This window comes from Hemibagrus wyckioides, linkage group LG13, assembly GCF_019097595.1.
Source record: "Hemibagrus wyckioides isolate EC202008001 linkage group LG13, SWU_Hwy_1.0, whole genome shotgun sequence".
NCBI classification, from domain to species: domain Eukaryota; kingdom Metazoa; phylum Chordata; class Actinopteri; order Siluriformes; family Bagridae; genus Hemibagrus; species Hemibagrus wyckioides.
This window is the reverse complement of record NC_080722.1, coordinates 20,546,223-20,568,702: the sequence shown is the minus strand read 5'-3', so window position 1 is coordinate 20,568,702 and position 22,480 is coordinate 20,546,223. Positions and strand designations below refer to the sequence as shown.

The following is a 22,480-nucleotide window of genomic DNA, read 5'->3' as shown; positions in this document are numbered from 1 at the left end:
CACCTTGGATGAGCTTTTTATTGTACATCTGTCATTATTGGTGTTTTATTGGATTATTAAGGATTGTTTTCTCTGTAATGTTTGATGTGTTTTGTCTGTGTGTGTTTGCTGGATTGCTATTAACTGGATCATTGCCAGAAATTAAACCATCATCTCAAGAAGTGAGAAGCATTTCCACTCAGCAAGTTTTGGAGTTTCCACCATATTTCTCTGAATAAATATAGTTTGGCTGGGTTTTTTTTCCTCAAACCTGGCAAACCTGGTTAATAATACTACCTCGAGCTGAATCATTCAAAATGAGCTGTTAGACTGTACCCTAGAGGATTCTGTTGTTGACTTTCAAGGGCTAATTCTAGAATTACTCTAAAATTTCTCTAGCTGTCTGCCAACCAAAGGCTACGGTCACGAGTCACTGCTGCCACCCAAAACACTGCTATGAGACCATACTTTTTGTAGAACGTCTTGCTAATTAAAATAAAAAAATGAAAGAAAAGGGTTTAGGATGCCAAAACACAGATGATCTGCCTTCACTGTAGTGAACCAGTTTCTTATATAGTTTTGAAATGACAACCTTTATGGCTTTTGGTCACATCTTCGCATCTTGGCCTCTCACTACAATCATCTTCCCATGTCCTAATCTTATTGTTCATTTGTGTCGGGGATCAAATCTAACAGTGCGAAAGTTCTTGAGCCTTTTCATCAAGTTCCTTAATTATCAAAAGTAACAAAAATGGTCAAAGAGTGTATAAAAAGAAAGTGACAGTGACATAATGGAAATTATATCAGTCCAAAAGTTTGTATCCTCCTTTATGAAATTTTTTCTAATACTTTGTATGTCCTCCCTTTGCCTTTATAACTTCCTCCAACCTCTTTGGGTAACCTCTGAGCAGCTTTTGTATCCTCTCAGGTGTAATTTTAGCCCATTCCTCCTGGCATATTTGTTCCAAGTCTACCAGATTGCTTGGCTGTGTGTCCTGCACGGCCTTCTTCAAATCTATCCACAGGTTTTCTATTATATTCAAGTCTGGAGACTGGGAAGGCCATGGCAAAACATTCACCTTATTCTTTTTAAACCATTCCTGAGTTGACTTTGCTTTGTGTTTTGGATCATTGTCTTGTTGAAGGATCCACTGCCTTTTCATTTTTAGCTTTTTGACTGATGGTGGAAGGCTTGGCTTTAAAATCTGATATTGGGCTCGTTAATTTGCAAATCGTGCTTAAAATCCTGTAGTGTGAACTCGGCTTTAGTGTGAGTCTTAAGCCTAGTTCACTCTACAGGATTTTAAGACCGACTTGTAAATTAACTCTCCAGCTTTATGAAAGTTTACCAATTTAATTTTTAGATCTTCTGACAGCTGTTTCCCTGATCCCATTGTTGCTTGAGACTGCTCCTGGAGATCTATAAAATTCATGCTAATTTAACATACCTGGTGTCATTCATCAAGCATTAAGTGTTGATGATGTTTCTTAAAGGATCAGACACCCAACTTTACATATTAAAGTCAAATACCTAGAGGGTTAATCAAAGGGGATGTAAACTTTTTAGCTTGCTATTAAAAATAAATTTAGACTTGGACTCTGCTATTTTAACATTGAGGAAATACCGTAAAAGGTTATAGATACATACATACATATATATACAATAATATATATAAACACACATACACTACCAGTCAAAAGTTTGGACACACCTTTTAATTCAATGTTTTTTTGTTTAGGGATTTATTTTCTACATTCTGGAACAATACCGAAGATTTCATAACTATGAAATAACACACATGGACTTAAGTAATCCATATGTAATGACAACCAAAATCAGTCAGTTGTTATTTTAAGACACGAAGGTCAGATGTTCTGGAATAGTTCTTGCAAGAACAGTATTGTCAAGTGCATTTGCAAAACCCATCAAGCACCATGATGAAACTGGCTCACATGAAGACCATCCCAGTAAAGCAAGACCAAAACTGACCTCTGCTGCAGAGGAGAAGTTCATTTAGAGTGACCAGCCTCAGAAATCACCAATTAACAGCACCTCAGATTAGAGCCGTTATGAAGGCTTTACAGAGCATCAGTAGCAGACATATCTCAATATCAACTGTTCAAAGGGCATTATTGTGTATTTCGGCCGCCTTCAGCATTGTTTTACAATGTAGAAAGAAATAAACATCAGGAAAGACCATGGGATTAGAAGATGTGTCCAAACTTTTGACTGGTAGTGTATATATATGTATAATGTTCCATACAATGTCAAATAGCATATACTGAGAAAATATTTCATATCCACTGCTGATTCAAGGTCAATTCAGTCAGCATGATGTCAAGACATCCCTGATGCTAAAATGTGAAGAATCTCTTCAACAGTGTTCCTGTGGTAAAGCAATCGATACATTTACATTTACATTTCTGGCATTTGCCAGACGCTCTTATCCAGAGCGACATACGAAAGTGTTTTAAGTCTCTATCATTGAAAACATTAACACTGGTTCAATAGGTTACAGACTTAGGATACCATTAGCTTAAAATTATAAAACATATAAAAATACATAAACAGGGAAAGATAAGAGCTAGTTTAAGTGCTTCAGGAAAAGGTAGGTCTTAAGCCGTCGTTTGAAGATAGTCAGAGACTCTGCTGTACAAACATCTAGGTTGAAGTTCATTCCACCACCTCGGTGCCAGAAGAGAGAAGAGTCTAGATGAATACCTACCTTTTACCCTGAGAGATGGTGGGACCAGTCAGGCAGTGCTAGTGGATCAGAGGGAGCGAGGTGCAGTGCGAGGAGTAATAAGATCTTTGAGGTAAGATGGTGCTGGTCCATTCTTGGCTTTGTAGGCAAGCATCAGTGTTCATGTTAAGCTGCACAAAAAAGCAAGTGTGATAGAAATCCCCAGTACAGCATGTGCCCAAAGATTGCAGTGTAGTCAATGATGGGGCACAATCATGTCCATGTCCCAATAGTCATTCATTGTCATAGCAGCAGCCTATGTGCTTGTCCCTTTAGAAAAACATGTGAATCAGAATCAGCTTTATTGTCAAGTCCTGTTGGTTTTACATGTACAAGGAATTTGCCTTGGTGTATTGGTGCACAACAATAAAAATCTAAATATAAAAAATATCAAGAAAAGTCTAAGCAAATCTTTAGCAAGAAGAAATGAAGTGTGTAACAGGGCAGTATTATATTGTATAAAAAGTGAACCAGTGCAAGCAATAAATTAGCAGTGCTACGGTCAGTGCAGATAGAAACATTAAGTGGACATTCACTGTACATTAGTGGACCAATGCAAAACTCAGTTTGAGGTAGGAAGGTAAAATAAGGTGCAGGTGCAGTATGGCTGTCTGAGTCGAGTGTGTTAATGTGACATGTACAAACAAAACAAAGGGGGTTTGTGCGTCCAAGGAGGCAGAGACCATGGTGCGTCCTGCATGTTGTTGATGAGGCCAGTTGCTGATCAAAAAAGAAAGTTTTTATGCCATGAGGTTTTGTCTTGATGGACCACAGTCTTCTGCAGGAGGGGAGTGCCTTGAAAAGATGATGTGAAAGTCCTTAGGTGAAAATGATCAAAATGAAGGAGGCTGTGTTGTAGTGGATGTTGGAGTCTGGTGCAGCCATGCTTGTAGGCCATAGTGCATTGTGGGAAATGAAGTTTATCTCTTCACATACTAAGAACTGTTATCACATGACAGGTTTTATGAGTGATTCAACTTCTAAATCAAGTCTATGGAGCAAAAACAAGCCCATGGCCATACATTTCTACACACAATGTCACTAATGTTTCTTTCAATGATTCTTTTATTGTCAGATAACTGATTAAATATTATTGCTCAGCTCCTTGGCTCTCAGCTCCTTCTTTCTCAGCTTTTCCAGCTTCTCCTTCTTTCTTTAGCTCCTTCTTTCTGGGCTCCTCCCCAACGTAAACTCCACTTTCTACAAACAAAGAGCATTCGGAATCAGATGGAAATTTTGGTTGGATGAAGAAACTATTTATTATTTTGGGGGTTCAGTGTAAAAACAGACCATTGTCTGAGGGAAGCTCTAAATAAAAATCAGTAGGTAATTATAGACACAAGTTAAATACAATTTGTACAGAGATTATTTTCTCTTTTTAAGACCGACAAAACAAAGCAAACCAACACACACAGAATTTGACTTGCTGCAGAGGAGTCGAATTTCTTTCTTCGTGAGAGTTACACCGTGCTGAGTGCAGTGTTCAGCTGTGTGTGGGGAATAACACACACACACACACACACACAGAGGTATATAAAAGCAGTCTTGTTACCTGCTCTGCCACAAACTTGTTGACATCCTCATCCTCAGGTAGGAAGTCCTTCCAGTTGAGTTCAGCATCAATCCACAAAGCACCAGCTTTATTGTGACCCTAAAAATAAAAGGAGGAAAAATTATAAACATTTACATTGACGTTCTAGACGCCTCACATGTTACTTTAGAGTGTAGAGTCAGCAGTAACCAGGGCAGTAGCAGAACTGATCATTTCATATGAGGTAGTAACTGCTCAGATATTTCAGATCTCAAACAGAGAGAGAGAGAGAGAGAGAAAGAGAGAGAGAGAGAGAGAGAGAGAGAGAGAGAGAGACACGTACCAGTCGGTTGAGGATGTGAACCAGCAGCACAGCAGCTTTTCCTATTGGCAGCAATGGCTTCGTCAGCTCTCTACACACACACACAGTGAGAGTTTATGTTAATTACCTACAAATATTACATTATCTGTTAGAAATAGTGGAAGCAGTACAGCAGCATGTGACTGTGTCTCTGACAGAAGAACAGTTCATCAAATCACAGACTTCTGCACAACCCTAAACCAGTATACAGTGTTATTACTGCCTGAATCTTAACCTCCAAACCTTCTGAAAGCTCTGCTTCCAGTTGCACTCTTCTGGATTTTGAAGATTATTCAATATTTGGGAACAGTGAGGGGTTTCTGAGGACATCTAGGTTTTGTGTCTGATGTGGCGTCTAGTGAACGCTTCTTCAGTGTAACTTATGTGAGCAGTTTAAACTCACGCAGGTCTCACGTACGCGCTGCTTCCTTCTCTAACAGAGCTATGATTAGTCGTGATGTACGAACTGTAACCGCCCCGTTTTTCAAAACACAGACTGAAATTCGTGTATTATTGTATCTTTTTTCACCTAAATCGGGTTCCTATTTCCAGAATGTGCTTATCCCTATCACGCTGTGAAATGAAGGTTTTGCTGCTCGATAAACACCGTTACAGTAAGAAGTGTACCTGAAGAGCGGCCCCATGGGGATTCCTCCATCATGCAGCATGGGTGTGATGATCTCTGTCAGATACTGCCAGATGTGAGGAATGTCGATGGCCATGTCATCAGCCACCTCCAGAATCTCCCGAAGCCTGAAAAGACACACACACAATTTTATAGACGGTTCAAAGAGTCCACCATAAGATTTTTAGCCTCTAAATAAAAGTTTGCCTCTCAAAAGACAAATAACTCGATCGATAAAGTATTTATTTTTTGTGCCATAGTTCTGCATTGCAGAAGGACAATAACCTACATGTTGTGACATTGATGAGCTGCACTGCTTGGAAAAGTTGAAATCATTTTAACATAAGACGCGCGAGGGGCTGCAAAAGATGCGCACGCAACGGTCAAACACATTCGTATATCGCATATAGTGGCCCGGACACGTTGCACAAAACTGAGGTCATAATCCGAGCAGGGTGACGAGAGTGAAGAATATAAGGACACGTATCATGATGATATAAAAAAAAAACAGACAAAGTCTATTGGGACATTTATCAGTAATGTAAAATAGCAGGGGTTTGTGATTAATGTCTGTGGAACCAACAGCGTTCTCCTGCTGCTCTGAGGAACACTCACCCTCTGAAGTACTGCTCAGGAGGTAAAATCCTGGTGCTGATCAATTCATGCAGCAGAAGGCCCAGGCGCTCTCGGGCGACGGTGCTGCGTTCGAGCGTCAACTCCACGGCGTTACGTACGAAGACGAAGAGCACAGACGCACTGTTCAGCTCCTCTACACACTGCACTGCCTCCTACAGGACAGAGAGAGAAAGAGTTTGAACATAACACTTCTGGCTTTAAAGCGACTGCAGTACAGAATTTCACTTGCAGTCATTTTCACCTTCAGGTCGTTGATGTGCAGGTACTCCTCGATGATGGCGGTGGTTTTCTTCTCCACCTCCTCCTCACTCAGGGCCGGTTTGCAGATACCTTTTCTGTCCAGCCCCTGGTCCTGGGGAACTCTGCACTTAGAGTCCAATGAGGATGAGCAGGATGTGGATGAAGGTCCTGACTGATGAAGGACTGAGAATCGGTTCAGGGTGCACATGGCCGACTGTCCTGCATCAGGCTGTGACAATAAAATAAATAAAGAAATAAATACACACACACACACACACACACACACACACCAAACTGACCTTAACCCACTTTATGGTCTATGAGCATTACGTTCATTTCAATTTCTCAAACAAACTCATCATAAATTGATGGTTTTGTTGTTTTGCACTCAGGTGTTCAGTACCTCGGTGAGGCGGGGCGTGTCGATGGGCTGCTTCATGGTCCTGTTGGGTACCGCGTTCCAGCCCTCGTCCTGAGGGTGATTCATTTTGCCTCGTCTTTCTTGACACGAGTTTTTCTTGGACTGAAGCAGCTGCTGCACTTTAATCAGCTCTCTTTGTTCCTCCAGTTCTGCATCTTTATGGATCTGGTCAATGGTTTTAGGGCCCTGGTCACCTCGCCGGGGAACCCAGTTATTCTGTACACACGGAAAAGAGCAGGAGGATCAGAGGCAGAAGAATGTGAACAAACTCAAATCCTTCTGGCTCACTCGGATATCTGATCCACCATTATCTGGCTTGGATCTGGTCTGATAACGATCCTGCATGCGGATTCAGTGCCTCCTCTACTGTTTACACCATGTTTTTACACCCAGTATAACGTGAATTATTACACCCTTTCTTATGACACAACACAAAACAGCCCTAATCTTTTATAGAAACACTAAAGAAAAAGCTCTTCAAAACACCAGGTTAAAAATATGGCAAGTGGGGAAAGTGCTGCTCTGAGCATGATCAACAAAATAAATGTGTTTGAACAACAAAAGTGCTTAAAAAAGTAGGACAATTAAAGGTAAAGTGATGAAGTGAGAGAGAGTCTCTTTTAAAATGTCTAAAGTCAAATAAAGAAAATGAAATGTACTTTTCTCAGGTCCAACACGTCCTGCAGCATGAAGCGGATCCTTGAAGATGTTTTTCTCTCCTTTACTATCTGCTCCATTTGTTGGAAGTACTGATCCATACAGGGCTATAAAACACACACACACACACACACACACACACACACACAATTAACACACTGCAGCAGTGCTGAAGTTAACCTGACTAAAGAGAATTCAGCAGGGTTTGTGTGTGTGTGTGTGTGTGTGTGTGTGAGCACTAGTTACCTTTGACTCCTCGAGGTCCAGGTTCTTGCCGATGGTGGACAGGAGTCTGCAGAGAACCTCGAGGCTCTCCTCATGGTTCTTCAGCAGCTTGACGATGCAGACGTGCATGATCTGCTCCTTCACCATCTTCAGCTTAAACAGCTCTCCGATGAATTTGATGTTGCCGAGGGAACGGCGGCGGGCTTCATTTAGCCGCTGCTCAACTTCCTCCTGCAGGAAAACATCAGCGCTTAGTCACGGTGGTCACGCTGGTTACGACATTATCAGTGTAAGATTTACATACACAGCTTATTTTCTCCATGGTCTTAAACATGCTTTACATATAAAAGATCTGAAGAGTTCCTATAAATCCACATTGCGTAGTTAAAAGACGTGCGCGAGTGTGTGAGATAGAGAGATGGTGTGTGTGCAGCACCTCTGTGGCAGCATCCAGCTCCTTCTGCTTCTGCTGAAAGATCTCGTCATCGCCTTTGTCCTTCTCAAACTCTTTCTGGCAGCGATTCAGCAGCAGTCTGTGGAAACTCACAGTGGCTCCAGAGTTGTCAGAGGTGGGCACTTTCAGCTGGACAAAGGAGAAAAAAAGATGATTTAAAAACCAGACGATTATGTGCTTTTTTACTGTCACCAAACGTAAATGTCATTTTAAGCCAAAAGACACTTCGGTATATCGATGACAGCATCCTATCAAGTAACCTGCATAAAAATCAACACAGCCCTTTTGCATGTAGCTTTAGTTTTGCTGTTTTCCCCATATGGGTAGAAATTTCTGGAAGACATGAACAGCTCTTGTGTATGTGTATAGATAGATAGATGAACAGCTCTTGTGTATGTGTATAGATAGATAGATGAACAGCTCTTGTGTATGTGTATAGATAGATAGATGAACAGCTCTTGTGTATGTGTATAGATAGATAGATGAACAGCTCTTGTGTATGTGTACAGATAGATAGATGAACAGCTCTTGTGTATGTGTACAGATAGATAGATGAACAGCTCTTGTGTATGTGTACAGATAGATAGATGAACAGCTCTTGTATATGTGTATAGACAGATAGATGAACAGCTCTTGTGTATGTGTACAGATAGATAGATGAACAGCTCTTGTGTATGTATAGATAGATAGATGAACAGCTCTTGTGTATGTATAGATAGATAGATGAACAGCTCTTGTGTATGTGTATAGACAGATAGATGAACAGCTCTTGTGTATGTGTACAGATAGATAGATGAACAGCTCTTGTGTATGTATAGATAGATAGATGAACAGCTCTTGTGTATGTGTATAGATAGATAGATGAACAGCTCTTGTGTATGTGTATAGATAGATAGATGAACAGCTCTTGTGTATGTGTATAGATAGATAGATGAACAGCTCTTGTGTATGTGTATAGATAGATAGATGAACAGCTCTTGTGTATGTGTATAGATAGATAGATGAATAGCTCTTGTGTATGTGTATAGATAGATAGATGAACAGCTCTTGTGTATGTATAGATAGATAGATGAACAGCTCTTGTGTATGTGTATAGACAGATAGATGAACAGCTCTTGTGTATGTATAGATAGATAGATGAACAGCTCTTGTGTATGTGTACAGATAGATAGATGAACAGCTCTTGTGTATGTGTATAGATAGATAGATGAACAGCTCTTGTGTATGTGTATAGATAGATAGATGAACAGCTCTTGTGTATGTGTATAGATAGATAGATGAACAGCTCTTGTGTATGTGTATAGATAGATAGATGAATAGCTCTTGTGTATGTGTATAGATAGATAGATGAACAGCTCTTGTGTATGTGTATAGATAGATAGATGAACAGCTCTTGTGTATGTATAGATAGATAGATGAACAGCTCTTGTGTATGTGTATAGATAGATAGATGAACAGCTCTTGTGTATGTGTATAGATAGATAGATGAATAGCTCTTGTGTATGTGTATAGATAGATAGATGAACAGCTCTTGTGTATGTGTATAGACAGATAGATGAACAGCTCTTGTGTATGTGTATAGATAGATAGATGAACAGCTCTTGTGTATGTGTATAGACAGATAGATGAACAGCTCTTGTGTATGTGTATAGATAGATAGATGAACAGCTCTTGTGTATGTGTATAGACAGATAGATAGATGAACAGCTCTTGTGTATGTATAGATAGATAGATGAATAGCTCTTGTGTATGTATAGATAGATAGATGAACAGCTCTTGTGTATGTATAGATAGATAGATGAACAGCTCTTGTGTATGTGTAGAATAAAGTGTAGGTTTTGACATGACCGATAAATGTGGACCGAGAGGCTGGGTGTGGCGACTCACCCCCACAAAGCAGCGGCACATGTTGGCATAAGTGACTGAGAAGTTGGGTTCAGAAATGGCTTTTTCGAAGATGAGGTCCACGACGCCTTTAAGTCTCTCCTCCGTGTCGATGGTCAGCTCCATGAACCGTTTCATGAGCTGCTGGAACATCTCCGGCGTCAGTTTATTCAAGATACTGCGCACTCTCTTGAAGAGCTCCTGGGTCTTGACCATTTCCTGGTCATCCTTGTTGCTGCGGGACTTCTTCGCCGCCGGCTTCCAGGCTTTCTCAGCCTTGTCCAGTTGCACGTCATCGTTCAGAGACACGCGGGTGATGATCTTGTTTGGCTTTTTAAGATCACACTGCTGAGAGACGACAAAAACAATTGAAAGGTTTATTTAAAACTGAAAGGCTGTGACTTCGTCAACTGCTTGGCTTATACTTTTAATTAATGCACCAAATAAAAGACTGATCAACTCTCAGATACTCAAGACTTTAATGTTACAATTAATAAAACTATCTGGTGTTTTGAAGTTCCTTTTGTGAGACTTACAGGTCCTCGACGTGCTCCAGGGCAATAAAAAGTGATATATTAGCCTGACACTTCATACTGAGTAAATCACTGTGCTCCTACAGAGCGTCATGTCACTAACGGTCATGTTTACCTTGTCTAGAACGACGCCGGGGATGTCTGGAAAACCCTCGGGTCTGCGCATGCTGGCACTGACGAACCGTAAACGCAGCAGGAATTCCCGATCGTACTTCTTCCTCTCTTTTTGGTTACTAGGAGTGGCAGCGGGATGAAGCTCTGAGGGCTGGACCTCAACAGGAGCAAGCTCAAGAGTGTTGTTCGGCTCCGCCTCCTTTGGGGGTGTGGTTTGTAGAGGGGCAGGAGCCTCCACAATGTCACCCCCTGTAAGTTCCAGGTGGTCAGACAAGACATCACCAAAAATGATGTTGGCTTTCTTTGCCTTCTCTTTTTCTTCTTCTGTCATGGAGAATCTGACCGGCTCCCTGGACTTTTTCTGTGATCGGGTCTGAGGGAAAACACACACTGGATCAATGTAATGTTCATCATAATGTATCTAAACTGAAATAAAGTAATATTACACACAACACCACTAAAACAGCTGGAGTACACTGTGAAATTGTCCAGCTCAGTATTCACCTCTGAAGCAGGGGCAGTGTTTGGCTCCGCCTCCTTTGGGGGTGTGGTTTGTACAGGGGCAGGAGCCTCCACAATGTCACCCCCTGTAAGTTCCAGGTGGTCAGACAAGACATCACCAAAAACGATGTTTGCTTTCTTTGCCTCCTCTTTTTCTTCTTCCGTCAGGGGAATGAAGAATCTGACCGGTTCCCTGGTCTTTTTCTGTGATCGGGTCTGAGGGAAAACACACACTGGATCAATGTAATGTTCATCATAATGTATCTAAACTGAAATAATATAACACACAACACCACTAAATCAGCTGGAGTACACTGTGAAATTGTCCAGCTCAGTATTCACCTCTGAAGCAGCGGCAGTGTTCGGCTCCACCTCCTTTGGGGGTGTGGTTTGTAGAGGGGCAGGAGCCTCCACAATGTCACCCCCTGTAAGTTCCAGGTGGTCAGACAAGACATCACCAAAAATGATGTTGGCTTTCTTTGCCTCCTCTTTTTCTTCTTCTGTCATGAAGAATCTGACCGGTTCCCTGGTCTTTTTCTGTGATCGGGTCTGAGGGAAAACACACACTGGATCAATGTAATGTTCATCATAATGTATCTAAACTGAAATAAAGTAATATTACACACAACACCACTAAATCAGCTGGAGTACACTGTGAAATTGTCCAGCTCAGTATTCACCTCTGAAGCAGGGGCAATGTTCGGCTCCCCCTCCTTTGGGGATGTGGCTTGTAGATGGACAGGAGCCTCCACAATGTCACCCCCTGTAAGTTCCAGGTGGTCAGACAAGACATCACCAAAAACGATGTTGGCTTTCTTTGCCTCCTCTTTTTCTTCTTCTGTCATGAAGAATCTGACCGGTTCCCTGGTCTTTTTCTGTGATCGGGTCTGAGGGAAAACACACACTGGATCAATGTAATGTTCATCATAATGTATCTAAACTGAAATAAAGTAATATTACACACAACACCACTAAATCAGCTGGAGTACACTGTGAAATTGTCCAGCTCAGTATTCACCTCTGAAGCAGGGGCAATGTTCGGCTCCGCCTCCTTTGGGGATGTGGCTTGTAGATGGACAGGAGCCTCCACAATGTCACCCCCTGTAAGTGTCAGGTGGTCGGACAACAAAGCACCAAAAACGATGTTGGCTTTCTTGGCCTCCTCTTTTTCTTCTTCCGTCAGGGGAATGAAGAATCTGACCGGTTCCCTGGTCTTTTTCTGTGATCGGGTCTGAGGGAAAACACACACTGGATCAATGTAATGTTCATCATAATGTATCTAAACTGAAATAAAGTAATATTACACACAACACCACTAAATCAGCTGGATTTGTTTCTTTCTTCCTGTGTAGTAGTATTTTTGTAGTACACTGTGAAATTGTCCAGCTCAGTATTCACCTCTGAAGCAGGGGCAGTGTTCGGCTCCGCCTCCTTTGGGGGTGTGGTTCTCGGGGGTACAGGATCCTTCACAGCGATGCTGCATTCAGGCCTTTTAGGAGGTGTCGTCAGTAAAGCCGACATTTTTACTCCATAGAGCTCGGCCATCATGTCTCGATCGCAGTCATCTGGGTCCGTGATTATAATCTGTAAGGAATTAGGATAAATGCTTGATTCGTGAGCACAGAATGACTGTAATAAAACCAGCCAGATGTCTGCTATTCTAGCAGAACTTTATTTGATTCATTACCAGTTTGCGCTCCCTTTTCTGCAGAAGATGATGACCTTCATACAGAGGATGTAAGGTTGGATAAAACACTCCAGCTGAAAAAAAAAAAACAGACCCAACATGTAATTAATAACACCTCAGGCCCTGTCCCGAATCAGAAAAAGTTCAGCCCTATACATAATAAATTCATATTTTACCCATGTAATAGTTTTTAATAATGATAATAATAATAATAAAAAAACATTACCACTCATGAAGCCAGCACTTCTGTCCTGACCTTCCATAGGACTGGTCATTTCCGGCATCTGCCGGAAAAAAGTGCACAGTTCAATTAACTATTTTTTCTACACTATTTATTCAAGTGTTTGTGCAAAAGTGACGTGTAGTTCACGATGGAGTCGACTCCTTCAATTAGTTCATAAAAGAATCGATTCAATGAACCGACTCGCCCGTGAGCCTCACGGAGGATTAGCGATCTAAAGCGATAGCTGAAGCAAAAGCAGTAAGTAAATAAAGTTTTCTCACGGCACAGTTGTGGTGACAAGCATCGTCTCTTAGACAGCGCATTACCATTTTTAATCATAAAACGGTTTATAACTCATTATACTGACTTATAAATCTCCACAGGGTTTAGCTAGGCTAACATTACCGAGTGCTAACATTACACTCATTTATAAACGTACATGAACTACAGGAGTGTTAACGGAGCTAATGAGCTAACAAAGTAACGACAATTAGCTTTCCGTAAGCGAGTCTCGTTATTTATGAATATTAAAAGGGGTGAAGTTAATTTCCTGAAAACAGTCAAGAACATTAAGAAAACGCTAATGTTCTGTTTTATTTAAAAGACCAGTTGTTGTTAAAATACCTTTTTACACAAGCAGAAGTTGAAGTTTCTCTTGCTCGCCGGTTTTCTGACAAAATGATCTATTTGTCGCTGTTTTTTTAACAAAATGATCTATTTGTCGCTGTTTTTTTTAACAAAATGATCTATTTGTCGCTGTTTTTTTAACAAAATGATCTATTTGTCGCTGTTTTTTTAACAAAATGATCTATTTGTCGCTGTTTTTTTAACAAAATGATCTCTTGTCGCTGGTTTTGTGACAAAATGATCTATTTGTTGCTGTTTTTTAACAAAATTATCGCTTTCTCGCGGTTTTTTTAAATAAAATGATCTTTTGGTTTTCGCACTCAAACTTGCGTCTTGCTTCGTCGCTGTTAGTCGATGTTGTGTTTAATCTTTGCCATGACAACCGAGGCGTCTGTTCTTAATGACGTATGATTTGATTCTGATTTCGGTTCCAACTCACCCCCCATCGCCCCCCCCCTCCATCTCAACCCCCCCTCCAGTTCCAGCTCATCCCCCCCATCACCCCCCCTCCATCTCAACCCCCCCTCCAGTTCCAGCTCACCCCCCCCTTAAACACTAGAATTGGTTATACCGTGTCTCATCAAGCACAAAGTGACTGACCCGATGCTTCATATGAAGATTGTCCACAGAAAACTGTAGAGAAAAACATCCCAAGAACAGAATCAAGAGCATAATCACTCCTAGCATTCATTTAGTGTTCATTTCTACATCATCATTCTACACCACTCTACTGAGCAGATATTAATGCCAGAGTGGATAAAACATTCATCTAGAAAACTACCATTTAAAACTCAATACTCAAATAGAAATCTTTAGTTTCTTATAATAAACTTATAATATGTATGTTTACTATTAACATTATAATTAGACTCATGAGACATTTATTATATATAGAAAATAAACATACATTTTAAAAATTAATTCTGTTTTTGTTTGCTCAAATCCTCTTTCTTTCTTTCTTTCTTTCTTTCTTTCTTTCTTTCTTTCTTTCTTTCTTTCTTTCTTTCTCTCTACTTAGTTTCATGTTTTCATGAATAGAAAATTGAATTTAATAATTCTGCAATTTTAAATAATAATTGTATCATGTTTCAGTTATTTATTTCGTTTTTCTATGGAAGACACCGAATCATGTTTGTTGTTTTTTTAATGTGTATTGAGCCTCATTTATCAAGTTGGAGATGACTGGATTCATGTGTAAATTGTTTGTACGAGTGTTTACACATGAAAATTCTTAGTATTCTAAAAAAACCCAAAAAAAAAAACCTGTGAATGTAAAGAAATAAATGCTGACATCCTCTTCGTGCTCGACCTGACCCATTTCAAATCTTATCATCTGAATGGATTACTGCACTTTGCTATCTGAAAAAAAAAACCACTGTAGAGGTTAAACGACTTATTTTTAACTCTGTTTAAAGTGTTTAACTAATAAAAGAGAATTGGAGTCTCGATTAAAAAAAAAAAAAAACTCGATTAGTTCATTAGGTCAGGAAACATTTACTAAGAATAAGATTTTTACATTATTAAAAATCAAAAAAGTTTCGTATATATGTAATTACATGTTATACCTGTATATAACTTCCACTTGTGTTCCTTTACCCTGATGTTCATTTCATTTAATGCATTTCATGCTTAACACAGGCCGTGTAGATCAGCTTCCTGACCCAAAGTCCATCTCCTCTTCTGGTCACTAGCTCCCTGAGTGTCACAATCATGCCTATAATGATCTTGGCTATAAAATCAGGGGTTGAATGTCTTTGTCATGTCACACTCCAACCTGGTGGTTAATATGAAGCTCATATGAATGTAGACACTCAGGACTTTAAGAGTTTTTAGTGGTTCATAAGAATTTCTGTTCTTACATAGCCTACTAGTGGCAATATAATATAAACACACTCGTCTCACACTAAAAGCCCACTGAATGTCCTCACTCGTTTTATATCAGACTGATTTTCACAACCAGAAAATGTTAGTTTATACTGAAGGAAAATATGCAGCATGTCCATTTCCATTCCACTGGTGCACTAGAACACCAGCATACTGATAGAAAGGGTTTATGCTCAAGTCATATTAATATAATATTTATTTTGTAATTATAAACAGGAAATGTTCACATTACCTATTTTATGCCCATGTCTCTCTAGAAGAACGCCAGCGCTGTACCCAACTCCAACTATGCTTCTGCTGCGGTAAAACTGATCACCAATGTGCTGCCTGTCCTGAGAAACCCTCACATCAAGGCTCTAAGGTGGGCTGGATCTCTCGTTTGTGTAGTGTAACTGTTGTTGTTACCTGTTGTTTTGTAGCCCTAGCTGTCTCCGGAGCCGCTGTCAATCTTATCGATCATCAACTCGTGGAAGAATTGCAGCTACCTACATCACCCTGCACCACCCCTCTCCACATCACGGCAGTCGACAACCAACCCATCGGAGAGGGCTACATCACCTGTCATACCATCCCTGTCACCATTCAAGTGGGACTCTTCCACATGGAGAAACTCTCCTTTTATTTCACCTCCTCACCCACCAACCCAGTTATCTTAGGTTTTCCATGGCTCCAGGTACACAACCCTATGTTCTCTTGTTGGGACAAAGAACTGACTCAATGGTTCCCATATTGCTTGAATCACTGCCTCAATGTTCACACCACCCGTCCATGCTTAACCATTCTGTGGAGAGCCCAGCCCTCAACCAGCCTACACTCATTCCTGGGGTCTATGACAATCACAGGGCAGTTTTTTTAGCAAAGAACGAGCCACTGTACTGCCCCCTCAATGACCATGGGACTGCTCCATTGTCCCAGGTTTAACTAATTCGAAGTGCTTGTCCTTAAAGTGGCACTCACAAAAAATACTTAAAAAATCCCTGCTATATCTTGCTGTGGCCACCGTGTATAGACGTTGATTTTCTAAAAGAGTTTGCACATCTACTCTCAGACCCATTGATTAATTCTGATAAATTGTTGATTGTTGGAGATTTTAATATTCATGTAGACGACAATAATGATGCTTTGGGACTCGCATTTATGGATTTGCTAAATTCCTTTGGGGTCAAACAAAACATTACTAGACCAACTCATCGTTTTAATCATATACTAGATTTAGTTATATCACATGGAGCAGATGTCACTGATATAAATATTCTACCTCAAAGTGATGATATCACAGACCATCAGCTTTTAGTGTACACTCTACCTGTAGAACATATTAGCAATGTCTCTCCACGTTATCGATTTCGTAGAACCATTATTCCGACCACTAAAGACAGATTCACAAGTAATCTGCTAGATCTGTCTCAACTTTTTACTAAACCCCTAAATGCAGATGATCTAGATGAAGTAAGTAACAGCATAGGCCCTATTTTCATCAGCACACTAGACACTGTTGCCCCCATCCGACTACAAAAGGAGATAAAACACCTGCACCATGGTGTAATAGTCATTCTCACGCCATCAAGAGAGCAACTCGTAACCTCGACCGAGAGTGGAGAAAAACTACATTAGAAGTTTTTAGAATTGCGTATAAAGACAGTGTGTCCAGCTATAGACTGACTCTGAAAGCTGCTAGGGCTGAGCATCTGAGCAAACTGATAGAAATAAACCAATAAACCTGTTGGAGCCTATCCCAGCGCACATAGGGTGAAAGGCAGGGGTACACCCTGGACAGGTCCCAAAACAATTCCAGATTCTTATTTAGTACAGTGGCTAGAGTAGCAAAACATCAGATATCTGAAAAGAGTACTCCATCACAGTTTAGTAGTGAGGACTTTATGAATTTCTTCACCGAAAAAATTGATAGTATCAGAAACAAAATATTGGATGTTGAACCTTTGACACCATCCTGTGATCCAGTCCCGCCTAAAGCTCCACATCTAGAGCTACAATGCTTTACAGGTATAGGACAGGAAGAGCTAGATAAACTTATGACCACGGCTAAATCAACAACGTGTTTGTTAGATCCAATTCCAGTTAGATTGCTGAAAGACATGATACATACAACTGGAGAGCCTCTTCTCAACATTATTAATTCGTTATTAATACCTGGCTATATTTAGATCACGTCCCTAAACCTCTCAAGTTGGCTGTTATTAAGCCTCTTCTTAAGAAACCGAAACTAGACCCTAATGAATGATCAAATTACAGACCGATTTCTTTTTTGTGAACAATTGTTTTATTAAGGAAAATAGTTCAGTATAACACAAAAAACAACACATCAATTTAGTCTGTAGCCATAAACCCCACCCTCCCGGTAGACTCAAACTGTACTAAGAAAGCGTAAGAGATTGCAGTGGAAAAAGGTACAAACTATAATGCTTAATCACAAAGATAGAAAGAAAAGAAAAATAAATGAACAGTAGTAGAAATAATAATAATATATACATAAATACAAAGAAAATTATACATCAAAGAGAGGAAACAAAGGATTTAACAGTTTCCAAAATAGCCCTCCAGATCTTCAGAGTTTTTGTCTTTGCTCCATGAATGCGGGCTGTTGATAGTTCCATAGAGACAATGTCAAGCAGAGATAGGCCCCATATACGTCTGGACATTAAATGGGGAGGAGCCCAGCGACTGACTAACATTTTCTTAGCAGCAGTAAAAGCAGCTAAAAGTAAGTATCTTTGTTGTGGAGACAGAGCCAGGTCAGAAAAGTTATTTAAGAAAAAAAGGTCTGGAGTCAAAACCACATCCTTTTCTACTAAAAAATATATGTCATGAGCAAGCTGAGACCAGAAGAGAGAAAGTGTAGAACATTCCCAAAAAAAATGTAAATAGGTACCAAGTGCCCTCTGTGGACATAAATTGCAATTTGGGGAGGATAACACATGCATATAAAAGAGTTTTACAGGGGACAAATAGAGTCTATGTAGTAATTTCCAGTGGGTCATCTGATGATTGGGGTTTTTTGAGGATGATGTGATTGTTATCCAAATTTGATCAGAGGATAAAGTTTGTGTATCATAACTGATATCCTTAAACCAGATGGTTGTTATGGGTAATGGTTTGGATGAGTTTGGAGGAGAAAAGAGTAAATAACTGAGGCAGAAATAACAGAATTATCAGTGGAGAGAAAAACTTTCCGCAAAGGATGTACAGGTAATTGTGCATCCCAGGGAACTCCATATGCGCGAAGCGCTGACCTAATGCAAAGGTACATGAAAAAGGAGGTTCCTGGTAGATTAAAGAGGGCCTTAATATCTTGAAACGATTTCAAACCTTTGTCATCAAAAATGTCACCAAAGGAATTCACTTTGCATTTAATCCATTGTGGACAGTAAAATGGGTTTTTACCTGATAAGAAATTATTATTATGAAACAAAGGTGAATGGCGATGCCACTTCACGTTTGGGTCTATCTTCCTGGTCACCGTTCTTCAAGTGGAGATAAAATGTGTTATGATGGGGCCAAAGCGTAGTTTACATTGTCTAAGAGAGACACCAGCAAAAACCAAATGCTCTATATTGTGAGGGAGAACAAGAGATTCTTCAATAGTCCACCATGAAGTTGACACATTTGGCTTAAACCAGGCTGAGAGTGCATGGAGAGTGAAGGAGTCAGCGTATAATTTAAAATTTGGAAAGGACCAGCCCCCATCTGATCTGCTGCGCTGTAGAGTGGATAATTTGATTCTGGGGCGTTTACCATTCCAAATATAGTGGGAGACTACTGAGTTAAGTTTTTTCCAATAGCCAGCAGGTGGGGGTAAAGGAATCATGGAGGAATAAAAATTTACACGAGGAAGGATGTTCATTTTAATAACAGATATCCTTGCATGGAAAGAAGTAGGAAGATGCGTCCAATTTGCGAGATCTGAGGTGATTCTAGTCAGGTTGTTATTCAAATTTTTTGAGACAATATCTCGCAGGGACGGATAGATATCTACACCTAAGTATGTAAAGGAATGCACCACCGGAATAGAACCAGAGAATGCTGCAGGTCCAACCCGAGAATTGAGAGGAAGCAGACATGACTTTGTCCAATTAATTTTGTACCCTGATAGATTACTGAACTGATTAAATAAATTTAAAACGTGGGGGACTGATAGAACTGGATTGTCTAAAAATAGCAATATGTCATCTGCAAATAAAGATATATGATGTGGAGTGTTCCTAACCAATATAGGAAGTATAAGTTCTGACTGACGCACAGCTTGAGCAAGAGGTTCTAGAGACAAGGCAAACAGTAGAGGTGAAAGAGGGCAGCCCTGACGGGCGCCTCTTCCAATTAGGAATGATTGTGAACTTATCTGGCCAGTAAGAATGGTGGCTGAGGGATTAACATAAAGAATTTTAATCATGTTTATAAAGTTAGAGCTAAATCCTAAGTGATCTAGCACTGCCCATAAATAGTTCCACTCCAAATGATCAAAAGCTTTCATTGCATCTAAAGAGAGAATAGCAGAGGGAGAAATCGACTGTTCGGATGAGGAGGTTATGTGAAGAAGTCTACGCAGATTGTCTGAAGCAGAGCGAGATTTAATAAACCCTGTTTGGTCACAATTGACAAGTTTAGACATAAAGCCTTCTAAGTGGCAGGATAAAACCTTTGCATAAATTTTAACATCTGTACCTAATAGAGAGAGTGGGTGGTAACTAGAACATAAAGTAGATTCTTTATCTTTTTTTAACAGAAGAGATATAATGGCCATATTCATGTTTTGTGGAAAGGATCCTTGATCTATCGAATATTGCATCATAAGTAACATAAGTGGCCCCAAATCGGACCGGAAGGTCAAATAAAACTCAACTGGTATGCTATCTAGGCCTGGGGATTTCCCTTTGCTCATAACTTTGATCGAAGACTCTAGTTCAATAAGTGATAAAGGTCTAGCTAAAAACTCTGAATCTGAATCTGACAGATGTGGAAGATTAAGAGAAGATAAAAAGGAAGTGTAGGATGTGGGTTCACATTTAGAGTTGGAGCTGTATAGTTCACAATAAAAAGAGCGAAAAGTGTTATTTATGCTCTTCTGGTCAGTCAGAACCTCATCGGTATGAGATTTCACCGCTGTAATATTAGCAAATTTTTCACTATTACGTAGTCTTAGAGCTAGTAAATGGCTAGGTCTGCTACCTTGAAAGTAATAATTTTGTCTGGATCTTTGAATAAGAAATTTGGCTCTGCCTCTATATAATAAATTAAGTTCTTTCCTAATAGTTTCAATTTTAACTGCCGTACACTCCGAAAAAGTGTGCTGGTTTGTCTGTTCTAATGATCGGAGATTGGATTCCAGGTCAAAAATTTTCTTTCGATGAATTTTCTGGCAATGGGAAGCATATGAAATTGAAAAATTCCTGATAAAGCCCTTTGTCGCCTCCCACAATATCCGTGGGTCGTCTACCGAGCCTTTATTGATGGCGATAAATTCACGTAGTTTACTTCTGAATTGATCACAAAAAGACTCATCTTTTAATAGATTGGTATTAAAGCGCCATCTGGGTGCTCGTGAAGGACGCTGGATAATTGAAAGTTTCAAGAAATTAGTGCTATGGTCCGAGAGCGATAGAGGAGAGATGTCAACTTCACATATCATTGAAGTTAAGGAAGAGGAAGCAAAAATGTAGTCAATCCGTGAATATGATTTGTGTCTAGCTGAGAAAAAAGTATATGTTTTTTGGGAGGGGTTGAATAATCGCCATAGATCTACTAGTGAAAAAGAGGTTATGCATTGGTTAAGGTGTTCAGTGTGTAAGAAAAATCTGGGAGTAAGAAAAATTGTCACCGGATCTATCAAGGTCATTGGACATTACAGCATTCATAACTGCACCCATTACTACCTCAAAGTCTGCTAGATCAGTGAAATAGGTAGATAATTCGGAGAAGAAAGTTGGATCTGGGCTACATGGTGCGTAAACTGAGAGAAATGCTAACTTCCTATTCCCAACCATGGACTTCATATAAGCTATTCTTCCAGCATTATCACCACTTCTGTCTAGAAGAAATGTCTGGAAATATTCAAATGTCTTCTAACGATTATCAAAACACCTTTAGATTTATTGTCAGTCGCAGCAAAAGAAACCACCTCGTAGTATTTATTATTGCATCTGTGAACATCATCCTTCTGCAAATGAGCTTCCTGGATTAAAGCAATGTCAATCTTCCTTATGGGGGCCATTTAAACCATTAACAGTACAACTCAGTATCTTCATTTCAGTCATAACTATCAAACAAATAAGTGAACCGAACCAATGGGACAAAGTAATACCACTGCAAATGAATTCTTATAAGTCTACCTTTAACCCAACCCTCCCTTACTGAAAAACCCAACAACCCACCGTAAACCCACCCCATAGAACTTTTACAAACTGGGGTGGAAACAAACCCCAGGCTGCCACCTTCCCTTGTCTCAATCAGTGACAGTAACATGACAGCCCGTATGAAACTCTAAAACACCGCCATTAACCCTATTATGAGAAAACAGAATAACCTCAAATTCGCCCGAGTAAAAAAGTGGGGTACAAAAACAAAAATAAGAAGTTTTAAATAAAGTGTATATACTCTTCATAATGAGGAAGTGACCATAAATAGTTAAGTCGTGTATATTGGAAACTGTACATTAGTGATACCAAATTTCCTTACATGGAGAAACAGCCAGTAGAAGATTGTCGTATTGAGATCAGGATGAGCAAATTAGGAGTGGAGTCACTCAGTATTATCTAGCCTTTGTGCCACGTCCATCCTAGGAGAGTGAGGACCGGGGATCGAGCTTAGGAATTGACGCGCTTCATCCGGGGAATGCATTAATTTGGTCTCGCCGTGTTTCATGACGATCCTCAGCGTAGCTGGATACTGAAGAAAGGTCTGCAGGCCTGCCTCTTTCAATTCCCTCCGTATTGTACCGAAGGAGCTCCGCTTCTTTGCCGTCACAGGAGAGAAGTCGGGGAAGAAGCTCAGCATCGCGCCGTCACTCGTTGTTACGGGGCCGTGATGTCTTGCTTCATTTAAAATCAAATTCCTGTCGTTATAGCGTAACAGCTTGAGGAGATACACTCGCGGTTCAGAATGATCAGTTGAAGCTCTGGAGTAAACACGGTGTGCACGTT

At 40.1% G+C, this 22,480-nt stretch overlaps 1 pseudogene; it reads right to left on the bottom strand.

Annotated features, from left to right (window-relative positions):
- Positions 1-3,806: 3,806 nt before the first annotated feature.
- Positions 3,807-12,876, bottom strand: LOC131363657 (eukaryotic translation initiation factor 4 gamma 3-like; annotated as a pseudogene).
- Positions 12,877-22,480: the final 9,604 nt, after the last annotated feature.